Raw genomic sequence first — 22,533 nt, 5'->3', positions numbered from 1 at the left:
CTTGGGTTTACCCACAGTTTACCCATAGCTATAGAGTCTGATATCACTGTCTTCTAAACAGCATCTTCTCTATTTCCCGAGTGGCCCACATGCTATTAACATGTACATAATTGAGTTTTGATTTGAAAACTTTGACTGATTTCAGCTGTTCTTCCAAAAAGGCACATTATGAGCTGTTCAGTCACTGTTTGATCAGAAGGACATAGGAAATTGAATAGTTCATATTTTATCGCTGAATAAATTCTAACCAGTTGCCAGATGTATTTTGTGTTAGTATACATATATGAGTGTGTGTATGTATATATGTTATGCTCCTGAGATGGTTTTTTACTGATATAACACTTTGAAATAAAAAAAACCTTATTGCATCCAAATTGAGATGTGTTTTCACTGCAGTGTCAGTTATACTGAACAACAAGTTAATTTCTGCTTTAATATTTGTGGCAATTTGCAAAGTTCTTCAGGAAATTATTCTCTCCAATGTGGATGCCAAGCCTTGTGGCATATTCGTGGAATATATAAAAAGTGTACTGCTTTGTGGAAGGGATATAATATAGCCTTTTCCAATCATGAATGATTAAGGCATGCAGATATTTGTAGCTGGCTTCCAGTATTAATTGAACCTTCTCTTTCTTTAATTAGCCATCTAAAAGTTAGTGTATTATGTGGATAAAAGCAATAATAACGTTTTGTTTCAAAGTAGCTTCCTAGGACTGTTAAATGGACTATGCACATCTGTCTGCTACTTACTATGGAAGTATTGTTTGTTGTCTGGGGTTGGTGTAAGGATCATTTTTGGTGTGTAGAACAGTCACTGCAGTGCACTACAGATGGCGTGACAGCAGTGGTTCCTCGTCAGGCTGCTTGCTTTAGCTTTCTTTTTGTGAAAAATAACTATTTCATTAATTTCTATAATAATACTATAATAAAAAATTATGGTAATTTGGCCTTAAAGAAAATTAAGAATGGGATCCCTGACATTTGTGTAAGAATGTTAATGTGTATCCATAGTATATGGATTTATCGCTCCGTCATATACATTACTCTAAGTATATTTCATCAAACTTGATGGTCTTGTTTCATTGACCAGGAATGTCGTAAGAGAAGCTTAGAGCTTGACTAGGCCTGTTACTTTTGTTTCCTGTGTGCTAGGTTCAAAGTGGGTCATCATTATAAGGAAAAGTGGCTACAAACCAAATACAAACAAACAAAACAGTGAAACTTGTTTCTGTTGTCATATCCATTTTCTACTCAGTGCTCTGCCATTATCTCTAAGGATTAGCTCTAGAGGATGGGTTGGAATGGAAGACACCCTAAAGGCAAATTCACTTCTGATGGTGACTCCATAGTCAGGTATTTGACCTTCATGTAACAGACTCTTCTTACCTGAGTCACACTTGTTTCATTTTTAGAGCTGTTACAGGAAAGCACAAAGTGACAGGAGCTATTGTTTAAGATGAGTCAATTATAATAGGAAATGAAATAAAATGACAGCAGAATGTAAAATATGGATAATATAATGGATAAAAAATTACACACATCTACATAATTATGCTTTGCCTATCAAAACTAGGCTATTGTAATTCTTATCCCACCAGCAATAACCTTTAGGTTCTTTTCCATTTTCAAGAATTTTTGTTTGACTTTGGCATTTTTTTCACCCTATATTCATTAATGGTATTTCTTGATTGCAAGGTGTGCCTTATCCTTATATCTTTAATTTTGAATATGAGCAAGCAAGTATGATAGACACGCGTTACCTCACAAAAGCTTAGCAGTATCATGCTCAGGAGCTCATCTGTGACACTGCAAGGGATGTGCATCAGTATTCTACTTTTTCTCATTTCATGGACAGTTTCATTTCCTGCACAATATTCAATACAATGATTCACAATCATTCTAATTGGCTTTATTTAACCCTTTTGTGACAAAAATTACAGAATATCTTAATAGCCCATCCCATGATCCTGCAGTAAATGAGATTTACAACAATAAAGCTCATAACAGTCACAGAAAGCCTAGTTTTCAGTTCCACAGATGCAGATCCTTTATTTTAGGTGTAAATGTATTCAGTTTATTTAAATATATAGACTAAATGCTTGAATAACAGTAGAGTAATGTGCAGTCTATTAACTGTACAGAAAGTTCTGTGATAGCAGGATTTTCCAGGTTTTTAAGAAGACTTGCTAGTAGGACTCTGAAATACAACATTCCACAAGATTCAGGTATATTCCAGTTTGCCTATACCTTGTTTATCTGGGACTTCAGCACCTAAACTCTTCTTAAATCCCACATGGCAGTTCAGTCTGCCTACTTTCCAACATTATGTAACTTGACCAATTCACTAGGTACCTTTTGATTGAGCCTGAAAATCACCTGGTAGCTTAAATTTAGTCTGTTACTTAATAAGTGACTGTTCCCGGGAAAGAAGGCACCTGTCTTGTTCCCTAGAACAGGCACTGTTCAAGTGCCCCACTATTACTGTCTTTTTGTGCAGCCTGAGGCAGAGACATATGAATTCTACCAATTCTTATCTGAGAAGGCTAGAAGTTAGATGAAGTCAAGCATATCAACATTTTCAGTTTATTATCTTTACATCCTAGAAGAGTTCTCTGACCCCAGGTCTGCCTTACACTGAAGGGAGTGTTTTTCATCCTTTGCCATGAAGCTGGGCTATTATCCAGCCAGGCGTACAAATCTCATGGGACCAAATGTGGTATAGATAGGTGAGAATCTGATTTTACTGTAAATACATGTGTTTTGTTTGGAAAGGGAAGCATAGGGTTCTGCTCCAAGTAATACTTCTGTTTTCACTCAAAGTGTATGCATTCAAAGAGCAAAAATGCAAACCCAGCTCTGTTCTGTCTTGAACGCTCTAAACTTGAAATTATTGTGCAAAAGAAGTGCTTTGGATTATGAAAAAATTATTATGAGGGAAATATTATTATTACTATGCAAAAGATGTCTATGTCCCTTTTTCCCTAACCTCCCATAAGGATGAGGGGGAGACAGATTTTGCCGCAAGAGAATGAGGGTGTACGATGTTTCCTGTTTGTTCCCTATAGTCTTAGTGGAACAAGTAACACCTCACTTAAGCAGAGTGATTGATCTCTTGGCAGTAAGCAGAGGGAGGGAATTCAGGAGGAAAGGAGATGGGCACAGATGTCACCTCTGTACTGCAGAAAAACATCTGAAGGCACCAGGATACAGGACACCACTGGGACAATGCCTCTCCAATTTGTGGCAGTTGTGTAGAGTGGATCCTGGGGAAATACGTATCACAGCGTGCCTTATATATGCTTGTTTTGGGGAAATTTCTGCTTAATGTATTCCAGGAAGAGAAGGTGAGTATTTAAAATACTGCAAAACCCGTAAATTGTGCTAAAAAGTATGAGAACTTCTGAAGAGACAATTTCTCTGTATTATTCACTTAGCTCTTTTAGCAATATCTGGATTATGTTTTTCATGGCAATTTCTATCTAATCATTGTGGAAAGAGGCAAAATAGTGCATTTAATATGTGACTTAGCGAGGTAAATGGAGATGGGCTACATTTGCTGCTAGTTTGGGAGCATTTGTTTGACTTGGTTTTCTTCTAAGCATTTTTTTTATAGTCAAACAGACAATGATATTACTAAACAAATAAAAGATGTCAAAAAAAGCCACCAGTGATACTGTGGATTTATCACTGTGTTTTTGAATCTTTTTAGGCTAAGTCCTGAAGAGGGCTAAACTGTGAAAGGAGAGAGCCTCTTGGTTTGGATGGAGAGCTGCACATTTACATGTTTTTGTCCTGATAGAGCTTTGCAAAATCTGACACTTAGTTAACTTCTTTAGAACATTATATCTTCTTGATTGGGAAAGCTAAACAACCAGTGATACTAATGCAACAATTTGTTAGCATATGTGACTTTGGAAATATATAGAAGAGCTTGTAGCATAAAAATGACACAATAGTTTGGGCTTGTAAAGATTATAGCATGACACACCAACCACTTAACCATGTGCTTAAATCCATTCCTGGGAAGCAATATATACAAACCTGTATTTAAATGCTCAGTTGAATTGTAGCCTAAATTTTACAAACTCAATGACCTTAGTAGGCTAATGTAAGACTTAATGCAAGAAAGAAAGCTAATAGAGCTAATGTACCTGAGCATTATTAAAGGAAGTTTCTACACACAGTTCAGAAAGTCCTGAGTATCAGTGATCTTCAAAGTGTGATTCTGCTCTCTGTTCTGACTGGGGATATGGTTAATGAGCCTCCTTTGCCTGGTATCTCTCAATCACTTTTAAGTCAAATTGTTCAACAAAATAAAGTAAAAGGACTATATTTTTAACTACTGTCAGTTAAAACCAGTGGACTTCTAACACCAGCTGAAGACCAGCTTAGCATGTGTCTAATTCACTTTTTCTCTTTGTTTTCTGTTGCTTTATTTGGTTTCATCCAAGTCACTATCAGACATAGTAGGATCTTAAGCACAGTGAACCAAATTAAAAATGACTGTATTATCAAACTAGACATGATATTTTATAGTTATCTCAAATATAAACTGTTCCTTTCAAGGTTTCCAGGATGATAAATGGTAGAGCTTCAGCAATTTCTTTTCTGAGATTGAAACGAACCTTTTTTTCTAAAGCATTGAATATTTGAGGAAACTGAAAATAGCAGCATTAAACTTTGTAAAGGAAAAATCTTAATTTTATATATGCAGATTTTAATTTTTGGCTCTAAGATGGACTTGGCCTTCCTTACTTAGCTTTTAGCAATATATCATATATAACATGAACTTTCACAGCAATATACAAGGTGTAACAGAATGTTATGTTTTAAAAATATATTGTTAGACTATAGTTTGCATGAGTTTTCTTTGATATTTTTTGAAACATTCTTTAAATACTGGGGGTTCAGTTGCCAACCATCATCTATCTTTATCTGAATTAGATACATCATTTTGCATTTACATATGATTTGTTTTATTCTGTATATGCTAAAAAGATAAATCAGTATTTTCCTTCCCTCCTCCAGCAAATTTTAAGCGGCTACAAATACACTTTGTGCAAGTTGTAACTTTTAACTTACAGAGGCTTTGTTTATTAAATTTGTTTCAGCTTTTGTCATGAACAATCATTAACTTCTATAATAATATGCAATTAACTTTAATTGGAAATGAAAATGTGAAAATCTAAAATTTAAAACTGCTGCCAAAAAAAAGAGAAAGAACATTTAAGATATGGATTACTGTTAACTACCTTTTATTCCAGTCTCTATGGAAGAATTAGTGTAGTAATAGCTTGCAAAATACTTTTATATCATGCAGTCAGAAAAGAAATGAAGACAGAGGCAGAACAAGCAAGTAAGTTCCTGACTCATGCCTATGCATCAGTTTCTTTCCATGGCATGCACAGGTGTTTTACATCTATCTTTGGACAGAAGGTAACCCAGAGTTCTAGTTTTCTCCCTTTCACCTTAGTGCCCGAACTGCAAAGCTATTGTCAGATTTCCTTTTTCTTGCTCTCCTTTGCCACAATGATTCTTGCATTTCTGCCTTTACTTCCAATGTCAAAATGAGGGTTGAAGATTCGTCTTAATCAGTATCATGTGTGAATCAGCAGTTAGGTCATCCACCTGCTATGGAAAGTGTTCATTCAAACTTTATCAAGCTGAGGATTTAGATTACAGTTGTCTTACTTCTGGAAAAATGGTCTAACAACTTTCCTGTTATTCAAAATGATGTCTATCTCGCCTGTCCTTGCAGGTGATGTATGCAGGCAGTGGTGGTCAAGACCACCTTTAACTTTTGGTGTTCTTTCAGGCTTTTAGGTGGAAGGAGAGAGTCATTTGAATTGTCGTTAGATTATGCTGGAGTTTAAGAGAGAAATAGCTAACTGTGATCTTGGCTCAAGACACTTCTGACTTAGAATATGTGAATATCAAAATTTGCTATCCAGAAAACTTTTAGGACAACCAAAGAAGCACCTAAAAGAGTATGTGGACCTGTAAGATTAGGCAGTGCTGGAAGATAAATGGCATGGCTCGTTACGAAGGACTAAAATGGGTACTGAGTCACTTGGAAGTAAACTTTTCTCAAAGACTCCTCTGCTTCTGGTTCTGTACTGACAAGTAATAAGGAAAGTTTCAAACATAAAAGGTTCACAATGTAAATAAACAAGAAAGAAGCAGAAACACAAAGCAGTAAAGTGATTTCCTTAAAGTCCCACACATTGTCAGTGGGCAAATTAAAGAACAAAACCCATCTTTTTTCTGAATTTTTAATGTCCATTCCTTAGATTTCATTGCATATACTGTGTTGTTATTATTCTGTTCTACAGCTCATATTATTAAAGAACAATGTAATATTGCAAGAAATGCAGTAGAGTTCCCCCCTAGTGATACTGAGTCATTTACTTCCTTTGAAATGTGATTGCATGCATATTAAAAGGTGATGTTGTAATAGCAGCATAGCTTGGTATTTTGCATGTCTTTGTGGTAGGATTTTTGCTAATCTTTCCTGTCGAAGCTAGGATTATACCTGTCACGCTTCATGTAGATCAGCAAAGACATCCTTGTAATATTGCAGAATCCCTGAGCATTTCTTTCCATCTTTTGAACTGTGTCAGGCTGGGTTTTTTTATTCTTTTGTTCTTGAGACTTTCTATTTAGCATGGAATTCCTTGAGTAAGCAAGAACTTTTGTTCAATACCCAGGAATAGTAGAAAAATACACATCACCATAAGTAATCGTGAGAATTTCCAGTAACAGTTTGTGACTAGGTCAGTACAAAAAAATCTTGCTGTGAAATGGTGGTATTAGCAACTTGTAAAACAAGAGGCTTATTACAAAGTTGTCCTTTACGTCCTGACACAGCGCATATCCTTCTTTCATTGGAAGGGAACCTGCAGTGCTGGCCAGTCCTGTCTCCTGCAAGACAGCAGACTTTCACCCACTGAGACTGCAAAGTTACAGAAATTCAGATTAAAGCAAAAATATAGTTAAAAAAATTATTTAACCAGGTATGAATTGATAGACTGTAAGATCTAGCTGACTTATCTAGACTGCTATAGGCTATTTGCATTTGACAAACAAAGGAAATACACTGTGACCATGAAAATAATTAGCTTTTTACCTGTTTTCAGTTTTTATTTTTAATGTGCAAGTAGATTGCTGGAAATAAAATTTCATGGAGTTTTCATAATAGAAATATGAGGGAAGAATAGCATCATTTGTCACTTGCTGGTAAAATTTTGGGTGTGTGTGTTACAAAACTATTATCCCTCTTCTGCTGTTGAATTCTCATCAGCCATGAAATATCAGTAATCTAGTATTGAAACTGAAATTAAAGTAGATGTTAGAATGAATTGCAAAAAATATTTGAAGTGATAAAGAAATCATGTCAAGACTGTTCTAGAGAGTCTGACCAAAAATACAGTGAGCCCTGTAACCTGTCTCTGTTCCTGTATGCTTGGGAAAAGAGTATGAGAAGCAAAATTATTCTACAGTCTTCTCATATTGTAGCCTCAGGCCATCTGGTAAATGAGTCAAAGGCAGCATTCAGAGATTTCCACTGCTGGACCTATCCTCCCTGAATTTGTCTAACAGCTTGGGAAGCATGGGACAGCATCAGTTATTCCTGAAATATTTATGTGAACGTAGGATGGCTGTTGTTCTTCATTGCTGTTTTGGTTTTCTGTCAGTTGTTAGAAGAGATTAACAACAGTCTCATTGTTATGAGTTTAATTGCTGATCTCACTGCAGTCAAGTTTCAAGTCCAAATTTCAGGCCAAGATTGCGTGCAGCACCAAAATGTCTCTCCCTTCCCTTTCACATTAGGCAGGCTCTGTCTATTGAAGACGACTGTGTTTTTCACAATGCTGTTATGATAGTCCTGTTTCTAGAAATTAGAATCATTTTTTCTAGTAGGATTATTTTTTAGAAGAGCTGTAATTTCAGAAGCTGTATGTGAATCTTTTATGCCCCTGTTTCTGCACGTAAAATGTCATGTTCTTTTTTGCTCTTTTCTTGTTCAAGGTTTACATGGCAGTATTATTCTGGGGTTGTCCCAGGTGAGGGCCATTGGGAACCATAAGGCCTGATGATGCACTCAGGGATGACATAAAGATCCTGAAACAGTTTAAAATGAAGATAATGTGAATATATTGAATGAAATTAATGTGAATGTGTGTACATAAATATTTATATGTGTGTGTTTGTGTATACATATAATTTCAAAACAAAACTAACCCAATAAACTGAGCAGGACTTTCAATTAAGTGCTTTTTGCGCCTTAATGCATTTAAAGTTCAATGCTGAGGTCTTTTTTTCAAAGAGAAAATAGTGATTTATTGTCTTATTTGTATGAAAGCAATCTTTTGCGAGAATGCCTTGAAGAAAAAAATATTTGGGGGAAGAAAAAAAATGTAATCTTACATGAAAATGTGGATTCAGTGCCCAAAATATTCTAGATGTAAGAATACACTTCAAAGAACTACTGTGGAAATTGTATCTTAATTCCTAGAACCAGCATACTTTTACACCTGCAGAGCTGAAATCTGCATGAATTTAATGTTACTTTTCATCATTTTTATAGTTTATTGTACCTGTGAGGTTTTAAAAATCACAATGATTTCACATTTTGTATGTTAAAAGATGTTACCTGTTCATTTATAGCTTGCTTGAAGGATGAGGCATAATTGAATCAGGAGTGAAACTGCAGTAACTGAACGCATCTTTCGTTGATTCAGTTGTGTATGTCTCAGCCTTAATTAATCTTAATTTTTTAAAAATTCTACTTCTCCAAAACAAGCTTGTTGAACATAATCCTTTTTATCTCCTATATCTGCTGTTTTCAGCCAGCCAGGCTGCAGGTAGGTCAGCAGTCACCTTGTTGGGTGGATAATGGGGTTTGGTGCAGAATGTGTATAACACTACAATAATTATAATGCAGTCTTTCGCCCTTTTACATAACATGGAAGCATGAGTCTATGCAAAAAGAAATGGCATTTGCTTATTCCAATCACTTGCTTGGGGTACCTCTGAATGGACCAGTCAGCCTCAAATACTCATTAGCTAGAATAATGTTCTTCTGAGATGTAATGAAGTTATTCCTAGCTGGTTCTGTAGTTAGCCAGATGTGCTTTTCTGGCCAATGATAATACCCAGACTAAGCCAACTGCTTACACTGGTTTTACTGATGCTTGCTCTGGCTTACAGGTCTTACATTATCACTGGGTTGTCTGAGTGGGAAAGACAGTTAAACAATTCTGCCCTTCCTGATGACCCTGAAGTCGGTGGAATTACCTTAGATTTTTAATGAAAGTTTTGAGAATATAACATGGACCCTGTATTCCCGTGGCGTGATATTAGTGTGATATTGTCTATTATGACTGTCCTGTAGCATATGAACATCTTGTTCTTTTCTCAAAACTTTTGTTTTCTTTTTTAACTGTCACATTGAAAAATTTTTTGCAACTTTTTACCATATCCTCTAACAGGAGTGTCTCTTTTTCTTTTCTTTTCTGTTTTTCTTCATAGTATATTTATTTGTAATTTCAGGGATAAAGTAATATTTTATTGTTTACAAAAGAAAGGTGAACAAACTAGTGAGATTTCATAACATATGTGGATATAGGATCATGTAAAATTCAGGGAGAAGGTAAGGGTAACAAAACATGAGAGTAAATGTCAATCAAAGCATTAGGGTCAATAAAAAAAGATTTTTGCAAGAATATCAAGGGAAAATGAAGGACTTGAGAGCAAGTAAGCTTATTAATAAATGAGAAGGTAGATTAAATTAATTATTTATGGCTCTAAATGGCCAAGTGCCTAAGTGATTTTTAAAAATCCATCTTGGGAAAAAAAAAGAAAGAGTCAGAAGCCAACAGGAGCAGGTTGTTTCACTGGAATCCACTGAGTCTTAGGCGTGACACAGTTGTACCATCCCAGGTCAAAAGCAGGTACCAAATTGGAAGGTTGAGATCACAGTTTGGCCTTTGCTTTCTTTTTGTTCTTAAATCATTCTCTCGTGGTTTATTTCCCAGTCCACACTGTTTTAGCTGCACTGTTTTGCACCCTGGGTAGCTGATGAGGAACTGGTGGCTCAGAGGCAACAGACTGCAGTTGGATACCTGTTTGTCCGTGATCAGGAGAACTTACCCTGCTTTACTCCCTGATATAGCCAGGATTGTGATCTGGCCATTAGTAAATAGGAGGGATAAACAATAGTTGGATTTAAAGCAAGTCAGACGAAAAGAAATTTGCAAATTGTCTAAATATAAAAGGCCCCTGTGCATTTATACACAGTTGATTACAAGTATAATTTATTCTAAAAAGTAAAGACCTCTGAAGGTCCCCAGAGGATTAAGACAGAAAGCTAAGGTGGCTTCAAAAAGAGAAGGAGGTAGAGGGGAAATGATCTTCATAAATCCTGCCTTGTCAGTCTAAATTAAAACAGTAAGGAGAGGAAAAAAACCTTTAAAAAGCAAATGCTAAATTGAAAGTGTGGTGTGCACCTCGTTTAAAAAAGATGCGTGTGCAGTAAGTAGCGTGATATTATAAGTAATGAATCATGCTCCCTGAATGTTATTGCTATCAGTGTTTAAAAAGGAAGAGACTTAAGAGGGAGAGGAGAGTTTGGGTATAATGTACTTTTACAATTCTTTTCACTCTTCGATGGCATACATAGGACTGCTCATTCCCTTCAAAGTCCTAAGCAGTCCATAACCAAATAACCAGAAGACATCTCTCACCCTGTAGTCAGTCAAAGCAGTTCTTTTCAATACTAGTAAGTTTTGCATATATGTATATATATATATTTGCATTTACATATATAAGATATATCTGTATATTTATATTTTTTTCTCTTTGCCTCTGTATGTGTATGTATGTGTGTATATATATCTTTTCTTCAAAATATTTCCCAAGCTATGCCATTGAAATGACACAGTCAGACTGGTAGGTGTTACTAAGAGGTAATAAATAACCTACTCATGTAGTGAGGAAGAGGACTGGATAAGAGAAATGGGTTTGTGTTAGGTCAAGTTTTATCTGACATATTTAATAATATTTAGGATCAGAGTGTGTTAGGATTGTAATAGTGCAGTGGGACTAAAAGAGATTATTTTGGAAAGATAGAAAAGAAAAAATCTTAAACACAGCAGGAGTGAGAAAACTGGAAAGCAAAATAGTTTTTTTGGAATTGGCATAGGAACTGTGCCTTTCCTTCAACATAAACTCCTCTACAGTTATGTCATATGATTTGGTGTTTTAAAAAACTTAAACTTTTCTTTCTATAATGTTTTCACTGCTCTTTAAAAATGTTTAAATGGACACTACTTTTCTAGCAAATTCTGTTAAAGGACATCTCTTTGCAGACTTCATTAATATTGAGGAATGTTTATAGGAGTGGCAAATATACCGGAAATCAGTGTTATAAATTCAAATGTCAGTCTGAAATTTCCAGAATGCTTTGCAGTGCCAAGTTTTACAAGAATGCACTGCTAGTTTTCTAGCTGAGCCAGCCAAACATATGACACACTAGAGAAAATGCTAACTACAGTAACTAGCCAGTCACTTAAGGGTCAGTCCTGCTGTATGAATAATACTATTTTTCTTTGTGTTTTGTCTTTGAATAGCAAAGATAAAAGTAGAAATTAGACTTACACTATCCAGTTACTTCCTTTGCTTTTTGTGGGAAGTTCTCTCATAATAAATAGCAAGTGCGTGTACTAATGAAGCTAGCAGTATTATAGACTTACTTCGCCTCAAAGTACAACATAATATACTTAGTGCTTAGACTATTATAAATATGTACTTAATGACTGAAAAGCCTTCAGGCACTTTGTTCTTGTTACCTTTCTTAATTACTATCAGTTTGCTATATCTGTAGTTACTTCTGTGTTTTACTTGGTGGTCTATGGTCACTACCTTATAATATGCATTCCCAGTGATTTAAAAATGAAAATAGAGAACAAGCATCAGAGGTTAAAATAAACAGGCTTTGTATTTAATGTACTTAAAACGCAATTTTTAGAAACTGCAGTAATTGGGTAATTAGCTGTTAAAGAAGCACAATGAAGTAACCTTAAATTAGATAATTAGGTATCAAAGAAGCACAATGAAGTAACTTCAGAAAGAATATACCATTTGTTTTCCATACTGAAAACTGCTTCTAGATACTAATTTTCCTGTAAACCAGTAATCAGTAAATTCAGTAATCAGAATGAGTAAAAAAAAATGTTTTTCCATAAAACCCAGTGTTCTTTGAGAAAAGGCATGCTGGGATACCAGGTTGAGGTAGAGTTTATGCAGATATTCTACAAATCGCAGTCTGGCCAGTGTAGGATATTATAAACATAAACACTACTGTGTTAAAACTTTTCCCTATGCTATCGTATTAATTTATTGTACTGAGCAGGAAGTATGTAATTTAGATCAGCTATTGCTCTAGACATCTTACAGTTCTCAAACAGAGGAAAAAAAGGATACTCTAAGAATTGGTGGTATTTCTTTTCCCATTACTCACTGTACATTCTGTCTTTTTTTTTCACAAATGTAAATCACATTACATTTATATAAAGCTCCCCATCACTCTGTCCCATTTTGCTGGGCCCAGTGAGTTCAGAGTTTCTTACACTTTGGGGCCATAGCAAGGAATGCCCATCTGGTTCAGCGCTGTACTTAAAACAGGAACATCCAGGGTCATGCTCAATTTCACTGGCTACATGGAGGACTTGGACACCTGGCTCATTATGTAGGCACCTACAGGCAGACACATAAATTTAGCTGTCGAGATCCTGGAGCAGAATTGTGAGGATACAATTTCATTTTCCACAAAAAATCTGAAAAGAAGCTTCTGATGTTTCTTCTTTTAGTTTCTGTTTGTGGCTGCCATTGAGAAGTAGTAATAGGATACAGCTAGTGGAAAACCATAGCTCGCTCTTCTAGAGATGTGTTATTAAAGTGGAGAAGAGCAAGGAGGATAGAAACCTAAGACAGTGTTGAATTGCTTAACCACAGGCATCCATATTGTTTCAGATGATAGTTCAGGCATCCATGTGGGATGACAAGTATAATACCAAACCTAGGGAAGCTGTTTGTCTTTCTGAAGAGTAGAAATTCAGAGCTTTTTATATCCGATGTGATAAGAGGGGAAACAATGAAGTTATTGTATTCTTAACTCCAGTGGTTCAAAAAGCATAAGCAAAAGACCCTAATACTATGTGACTCTTTAGTTATATCTATAGTACAGATATACTATCTATAAAGATTACCTAAAATAAATATGATGTTTAACATAAATATATATAGTGTCTATAGACCCTTGTGAAATAACCTTAATATTCCTCGTAATTTAAAACTACATTCTATCCATATTTTCACACGAATCTAGGTTTCTGCATATCAAAACATATACAGCAAACACATGCTTTATATATATAGCATGAACATGCATATATACCATATACATGCTATAATGGGAATATTAACAGCAACTTCCATTGGGGCCAATAAACAAAGAAAATTAACTGTAATGAAATGTTGTAAGTATATTATAATACCATTATCTTCATACAAACAACTTCTTTCATGGTAATTGATAACATTTTCCAAAAGTAATTAGTTTCTTACCTTTAACTTTTATCTTAATATATTATTAAGTATGTTTTACTTTATGAATTAAGTTTACTTTGCTTAAAGTCCATGAACTCCATTCAGAACACACAAATTCTATGTTTATGTGCCATTGACTTCAATGAGGTTTTGTAGAGAAGCATAGAATTGCTTGATACATTTAGATTGTATAGCGCACAATATTTGGGCAATGAACCGTATCTAATGTATATTTAGTATTGCTTAGCACGGTAAGACTCTTGTTCTGATTGGAATGAATGAGTGCTATTGTAATTGAATAAAATAAGATTTACTTAGTTAGGAGAAGATTACCAATGATATGAATTTTGAGTGAGAAAGATGAACTATGTTTAATCTTGAATATTGAAGAAGAAAATAAATTGATATAACAGAAGTAAAAATCAATTTTTTGTTTCAAATTGTGCCTCAATGCTCTTATTAAATCACAGTTGTCAAAGCTTGAAGTTCATATTCTTTTTAATAAACTTTAGCCTATTCATGTTAATGGATTTAAACTCGTTTACATTATAATAATGTTATTAAGTTTATTATAAAGCTGCTAATTATCTTAAGTTATTACAGGTATTTCTTTAGAGCTATTGTATACAAAAATATCACTAAGTCAGTATGTCTGATTTATTTGCTGCATGTTACTGGAATTTAAAATGAAAAATTGAAGAAACCTGCCTGTATAATTTTTATTTCTGTTTATAAGTTTGTTTGCTAAATTTCGGTCTCCAAAAGATTTTTTATGGATCATATTTGGGGGAAGCGGACATTATGCAATTTTGCCATAACATTACAATCAACATCAGAAGACAAACCTTCAGAAATCAAGTTGCAAAACGTGACAAAATAAGTTTTTCTACTCTTTAAAATATAATGTACTTTCAATATATAATTTTGTAAGTATCAGCGTCACTTTTAGGGGTCGCTCTGTAGGCAACAAAATAATTTTATTTTCCCTGTTAATTAAAGGAGTGAACAACTCTTGAGTTTATGCATCATACATGTGCTATATAAATCTTGCAGGACCCTAGTTTATGAGAGAAACTTCATAGAACATACAAAAATTCAAGAGACTCATTTTTGCACTGGAAGATAAACTAAACTCTCTTTTACTTGCTCAAACATCTGAATCTTTTTAGACCTAACACTCACTTAATTCTTCTCTGAGAAAATCTGTGTTGGCCTAAGTAACTAGAAAAAGATGTAAAACAACTTCAAGCTAAAGCACAATGAAAATAATTTCATTTTCTTCAGTAAAATAACTTCTTTTACATTTTGACTTTTCAGTCTGTAAGTTAGGTTACTATAGCCTTCTTGAGTAGCAGCTTGAAAGAGCGCAAGTAAATCCAGGGAGCTATGGACCTAATGGAGCCTCTTGTATATATTTGCATTTATTTGAATTTTGTCCCAGCTCTCTATCCAAAACAGTTCAAATGCTAAATCTGAAGCACTACCTAAGTAATGTAATGTTAAACAAAAAGGGCTGCAACAACAATATAATCTAGAAAGTTATACAGCTAAAGGCGATGCAGTAGTCTAAATACAGAACAATAGAGGTGAGGTATTTAAACCTTTTCCATAAAAAGATAGCTATCAAGTGAACTTGAGAAGTATAGTCCCATGCAGAAGCAAAGAATCTGAATCTATACTTAGAGTTATATATTACTTTTTCATCTTTTAAGCTTCTAATCTTGCAATAAATTCATGCAAAGAACTGTGCTGAAGTTAATAGTATGACTCAAGTATGTTCAGGATTGGGCCCATAATCAGCATTTTCCTGCTTTCCCACTCTTGCAGCATGCATACAGCTAATGGGTGTTTCAGTTGAGTCAACAAAAGAATGGTGGCACCAATGAATCAAAGGAAATTGTTCTCATTAGAATGTGAAGCTAGAAAAGTACCGCTTTCCAGAACAAATATTATTCTGAAAAAATATTCTCATTAAAACAAATTGCCCTCTATGGAATAATAAAATTCTTGTAAAGAGAAACATCTGGCAGGATCATATAACTTAGTGTAGCGTAACATTTGGAATGAATTAATTTACTTTATTGTCACCAACTGCTTTTAGGGCTTCTCCACATTTTACCCACATTTAAATTTATCAGTATCTCAGTGTATGTCATTTACTCATACTTTACATGAATTTCCTTTAAAGTCATTTTGTTCTACACATAACAAACCCTGGAAGGTGGAATATGTTGGAATTTCAGAAAGTTCAGATTAGACTTGTGGAACTTTGTGTACGGTAGCACATTTCATCTCCAAGTGTTCTACAAACCTTCCAACATACGGAGGCACTAAAGTGCAGTTGTTTGAGTGTGGAGAAGAAAGTTTGCCTTAGAGCAAGCAATAGGAAGAATAATGCTCAAGAACTTAATCTAGAATTTCTCACATCTAGCTTTTCCTGCTTGTAAAGTAAACAGCTACATTTGAGTTAGTAGTCCCAGCTCCTTCTGTAGTTAATGGGAAAAATAAGGCATGTTATTGGCATACTCCATTTGAACTTCTTTAGATGCTACTGTAAGAAAAATCTAGAATTGGTAGCTTGGATACAGGTGTCTACACTGCAGATGTCTCTGTTTGCTTAGATTAATCCCACCGTGAGTGGTATACTTTGAATTTGATAAAGACATGACATTGATTTTTAACATTGTTGAGAAATGCGCTCAAAATGCTCACAAATTTGGTGTCATGTGCCTACAGATACTGGCCATCTAAAAATACTTGGCTCCTATGGATTTTAAGATATCAGAACATACTCTGAGTAGAGATCTGAAGTACTTACACGCTATAAATAATATGGAACATGAATAATGTAGAATAATGTGGATACCACAGAGGTGCTAGATTGACCCACTGAATTTTATACCTGATCTTCTCAGTATTACAAACTTGAGACTGCAATGATCAGGCTACCCCTTTAGTAGCAGGGGATTAGGACATACATTGTTTGTCCATCTGCAGTGTGTGAGCCATTGGTTTTATGAATTAAGACATTTGGGGCTATGATACTGTATACTGATAGAAGAAATTCTGTTTGGTTAAAAGAAAGATTGATGGGGTTTTAAACAAAGGAGAGAAATCAAGAAAGTTTTCAATTAAAGATAAACTAGAAAGCTGAACAAAGAAACACCATCTAAACCCACCCCCTCAAAACCCAAAGGCTAGAAATGTTAGCTGCCTCTGTTAACTAGAGGTGAATGGGAATTATTCAGAGCAATAGCATTGCAAGCTAATAGAATTTCTCAGTATGAAAAATACATTATGCATAGTGAAGCCTTTCATATAAGCATTTATAACATGGAAATGAAAAAGTTGGCATATACCAAGACATTCCTCAAACGAAAATTAATTTCAGTTCTCTGAAACTCTTGAATATGTTTTTAGTTTTTGCCTCATAGCTTCTTTTTCTAGACTATTTGAAACCTGAAACCACTGTTGAAAGTGTGAACAAAATATTAAGATTCACAAAAATATATTCTTAACTATACTTTGTAAAAGTTAATGTGCTCATCACATTGATGGTGCTTTAGTTCAGTTAATAAAGTATTACAAAATGTGTTTCCACTGAGTTTGTGTACAGTAATATCTCCAGTTGTACAAGTTAGACTTACAAAACTATTTCTTGGGAGGAAGGAAAGGGAGTAAAATAACATTATTACACTATATGAAATAGAACTCTTTATTTCTTGCACTTTCTAACAATCAAAGTAAGAGCAGACAGTCCACCACTTATCTTCTCTATTAAATTGGTCATCTATTTTCAAGTATGTTAAATAAAATCCCTTCCTTGTGAACAAATCTTCAAGAAGCTTAAAAAGTTTCTTGTCATTCAAAAGATTCATATAACAAACCATTTCCTCAAAATAATCATACATGCCCAGATTCTAAATTACTTTTCATCTGATAAATCCCTTTTGCTTGCTGCAGCTAGGTGAGAAGAAAGTGAATGTATATTTTCTCATAGTTGCTGTCTGTCAGGCTGCTCTGGGCTCTTCAGCCAGTCATGCAAGAAAATGAATAAGCATGACTTTGATGAAGCAGCTGTGATATGTGAATTTAAGGGTAAAAGAATCTTTGCTACATGACTCACATAGTGAAGACATTTCCAGTGATAACATGGTTCAAGGACATGTCAGTAGTGTAAATCTTAAATTATGTATTTTTATGTTTCTTTCCTGAACATGAAAATGAGTTTAATGCATGAAATTTCTGCTTTGCACTTGGAAAAGGATTTAGAAGTATGTTCTTAAAAGAAAATTCAGTCTTCTAGTAGTATTCCTCAATGTGATATATACATATTATATATTCAGTGTATATACGAGCAGTTTTAACGGCTGATCCAAAGTCCGTTTAGGTCAGTAGAAAAACTGCCATTAACTTTCTTCGTCTCCAGAGGCAGATCTTCCTGCACATATGTTTTGTAAGCTGACTATCTAGCCTACAGGAACCCTACTCAGATCATTCTTCCTAGCGAACATGAGTTATTTCCCTAGGGATTTGTGCAGGGCTTTTGTCAATTCATAATAATCTGACCTTAAAATCCGATACAATATGCATCCCATTCCCCATCTTGGAAGACCTAAGGAATGTTTTGAAGCAGCTGGAAGTAGTGTGAGTACCTCTGTTATTGGCATCTTTGGTAACTGTAAATGAGTCTGGCAGTATTGGGTTTTAGGTTCAAGCACATTATATCAACTAATGGAATTATATGCAAGTTTGAAAGAAAACATTTTAATGGATGTTACTTCTGAAGCAAATTGGAATCCGTGAGACACATACACATTTACAAAGTCAGGTTATGATGTTTTTAATAGTTTGTTATATTATTCTTACTTGTGAGTACTTGTTATATCTTGGCATCAAGAACATGATAGCATGACACACAGAAATAAAGGATTTTTCAATATGAGAAAAATCTGAGTATGATGTCACAAATGTTATCTAAAAACAGCAGCTATGCTTTATGCCTGTTGTATAGAAGTTCTAGGAGTACAATTTTGTGAATCCAAGATGTTTCCTTTCAAAATGTAGAGCAGTGATTTCACATGAAAGATATTGTCTTGGATTTTTAAAGTACAAGGTAAGTAATAAATAGAAAATGTCTAGTTAAAAATGTAAATAAATATGGCTGAGGGTCTTCAGAAACAATGCTGATAATTGCTTTTGACATTTTCTGACAAGAAAAAGGAACAGGTGTAGAAGAACTGTAGAAATCGAGCATTACAAAATAGTTGCCACCCATTGATTAACTGTTTACACACATGACTGATTCTACAAAGCACAGCAGAGCAGTACTTCAACATGACAATAATAAAACAAACAACATAATGTTATTATTTAATGAGAGGATTTTCAATCTAGTATTGAAATAACAAATGCATGAGGGAGCACTGACAGCTGCTGTTAGAATGCAAAACAGAACAGCTTCTGAAGCATGATCTACTTACTGTCATTAGGCTTTTTTTTTTTTTGCAATATGCAGAAGTTGTGCTGTACTCTAGACATCTCAGAGGGATTCATTTTTTGGCAATGTGAATGAAAACGGATTGTACTGGATGACAAATGGCTTGTATGATGAGGAGTAGCATTAAAAAAATTTACAAATCAACTTTTGTAATATGAATTGTGGATATCTAAGGCTGAAGGCAAGCACTTGTTTGAGCAAAAATGGCCTCCAAAAGATCGGTATGGACTCTGATGAAGGTAGCAGTGCAGTTATCCCTAGTATTCACTAGTCTATGGACAATACTGAACAAAAAATGTTTTTCTTACTGTCACAGTTTGCTTTCCTTTTCAAAGAAGGGGAGAATAGAGCTGAGGAATTAGTGATTTTTATAATTATTCAGGACATATGCTAATAGGTGAAAGTGATTTATGTTCAAAAGCAGTACTTTATGACCTTCCTATTAAATATCGTGTTCTTATATAATGTATTTAATTTGTGCTGCACTTGTTTCTAGGGGGTCCACAGTTCTAATCTTTGGACAAACATTACAGAACATGATCTGTAGTGTAAAAAGAAGAAACAATACCTACAAGAAGGAGTTTATTTTAAAACAGGGAAAACAAAACCAAAAGAAACAAAGCATTGTTACAGGTTCTTTCATAACAGCTCCATTCAAAACATTTAACCAAATAGTTATGTTTATTTAAGGAATAGAGAGGAAATGCATAAATATAAGCTTGCTAAGTTGAAAAAAGCAATGGCACAGTAGATGATGGTTTCATCTGCAATTTTAGCAGCTATCAGTGGAAAGACCTTACAGGCTCTGGGTCTATGTTCCCCAGGCCCTGCCCATTCCTTGCATGAAGCTCATCATCATTCCATGGGAGTGCAAACACTCATTCTCAGATGTGTAAAGTATATTTAGTTTAGTAGTTATCTAGACACACCTATTTGATTGGTTTTAGAGTCAAATTTCAAAATGCCATTATTGTATTAAATTTGACATCATCTTCAATTCATTCATTAGCATTTTTGCTAATGCCAGAAATAGTTTGTATACACGAACCTGTATGTTCTGTTTATGTGTGCGTGCACACACATGCCCCACTGTTATCCATTTATCAGGACATGTTAGAAAGGAGATGACCTTGTCTTTCCCTGAGTGACTTTGAATAAATATTTTGTCTGTTCAGACCATTGATATTTTTCTCAGCCCTAGTCATTTAATTGGTCTGTGTTCACATGTTTCCCAATCTTAAATATACCCAATTTAATAGAATAATCATCACATAGAGCATATGTTCAGTTGTTTGTTATAGCTTGTCTTTTCTATCTTTTCCTATAATTTTTCTCAGCTATATCATGTTTTTACAATTATGAACTGTGGTTGCACAATTAAGAGGAAAATATATGTTCTTTGTCCTCATCATTGCAAAGGTGTCTCAGAATTTGTACTATATACATGTACTAATGCTACATAATGTGCTAATGATCAGAACTCATGAAGACTTATAAATAGTGTTGATTAATATTTCTTACTATTAAAAAGTTATTAATACTTACCTCATTATGTCTATAAAACTGAGATTGTGACTGTGACTGAAAATTTATCTGTTATTTTCAGCTGGCCTAATAGAAGATACTAACTGTCTGTACAAACCTTGCTGTCATAAGTTTTTTGCACCCAAAGATATTTACATATCTAGCTGCAAAGTACAAGTAAGTATACACATTTTAGACAGAAAATTCACACATAGTACGGAAGACCAGATGGAGATGACTTTGAAAATATTGCCACTAATATCTGCTCTTAAACTTTAAAGTAAGCCGAAGAGACAAAACGTCTCAAACACTTGCTTATTAACTTATTTGAAACTTTTCATTGAATCCATGTTGCGTGAAATATGCTATATTCCCTTTTCAAGAGGTGCACAATAGTTTCATGTTTCTTTAGATTCTCTTACTATGAAAAAACTGTGTATGAAGTCAGGTTTATCTTAATACTTCTTTCTTATTGTAATTCTGCAGGTTTAGTGAAAAACGATTAAACAGTTTGAAGACACAGGAAACTTAATAGTGTTCTTAGTTATTGAAATGATGAATAAAAAGAACAGGGTATATTTCTTCTTCATACCAAAACTAGCAAGTTCATCTGTACTAAAATTGCATTCTGCCTTTATTACCCATTTACTTACTCCAGTAAGTCTTCTTTTTCTGTTGAAGTTTTGTTAAATGAGTAATTCTGAATGTTTAGAGATCACACTCCTCACGTGTTTCTGAGGTCCAGCTTAGCCACTACAGGGAGGTGTTTTATGCTTGACTGTAAAATGCCCGCTGTGGCTGTTCTGCAACCCTGAAGGAATCAAGGTCTGGAGCAAAAGTCTCTATCCTGTTCTTGCTGATAGCAAGCTCAGGAAGTCAGAACACCATAGAATCCAGGAAGCAAAAACTGAGTGATATTTTCAAGACAGAATTTTTCAGAATTTCAGTGGCAACAGAAAACAAGAGACAAAAATAGACAGCTTTTGTCTAACTTATTTGTTAAAATCCTCGCTGATGGATACTCTGCAACCTCATAAGGCAATCTGTTTCAGAGCTTAGACATCACTTTTAGTAAGCTTATTTTTATGTCTAAATTAATCTCCTTTGCCACAGTTAAAGCTTGTTATTACTTGTCCTATCCACAGTGGACATGAAGAATACTTTATTCTATTCCTCTCTGCAGTTACCTTTTATCATGTCTTTCCACATGAATTCAACATAGGCTGGATTCAACAATCCAGTTACTTGCATTTTTCATAGCAAGTCATGTTTAAATCATCATCTCTGATGATTTTTGTTGCTCTGTCCTCTACTCCTTCTAGATAACCCACATCCCTTTTCAATTCTGGTGCTCAAAATCAAATATAATATTCCAACCAAAGACTTCTTAGAGCCAGCTACAGCAGAAGGATAATTCACATATTTTTATAGGCTACACTCTTTTTTTATACATCATAGTATACTCTTTGCCTTTCCTACATGACATGACAGACTTGTGCTCAGCTTGATATGCAGTAAAGCCCCCAGATTTTTTTTCCAGCAGATTGTTATTCCAGAGCTTGTATTTATCCCATCGATTACTTTTGCCTGACTGTAGTATTTTTCACTTCTCTTTCTTGAATTTCATCCTGCTTTTAATGAGTATGTATTCAATATACTGAGGTCACTGTGAATTTTAGTTCTGTCAGTAACATTGCTTACAGCTATCTCTAGCTCAGCAACACCTTGAGTTTTCATAAGCATACTTCTATTTTGTCTTACTATTCATTAAGGAAAATATTGATTAGTACTAGGCCCACAATAGATCCTCAGGGAGCTCAAATCAGTATATTCTTCTTGTTTGGCCTATAAGAGTAAGTTAATTTAGACCATCTTCCTAATCAATTTACGCGAATGTTATA

The 22,533-nt window shown here is 34.5% G+C and overlaps 1 protein-coding gene across 12 annotated transcripts in view; it reads left to right on the top strand.

Moving 5' to 3' along the window:
* The window catches only part of GPC5 (glypican 5), a 720,327-nt gene that overhangs the window by 81,696 nt on the left and 616,098 nt on the right, over positions 1–22,533 (top strand). Inside the window, exon 2 of one of the 12 annotated variants that reach the window (XM_064504717.1) lies at positions 20,715–20,809. The exons of the other annotated variants lie outside the window; for them this stretch is intronic. The gene's annotated coding sequence lies outside the window, so the exon portion shown is untranslated. The remainder of the gene's footprint in view (positions 1–20,714; positions 20,810–22,533) is intronic. 12 annotated transcript variants of the gene reach the window in all.

Source organism: Dromaius novaehollandiae, chromosome 1, assembly GCF_036370855.1.
Source record: "Dromaius novaehollandiae isolate bDroNov1 chromosome 1, bDroNov1.hap1, whole genome shotgun sequence".
NCBI classification, from domain to species: Eukaryota; Metazoa; Chordata; class Aves; order Casuariiformes; family Dromaiidae; genus Dromaius; species Dromaius novaehollandiae.
The sequence above is the reverse complement of the archived record's forward strand: the minus strand, read 5'-3'. Positions and strand labels throughout refer to the sequence as shown.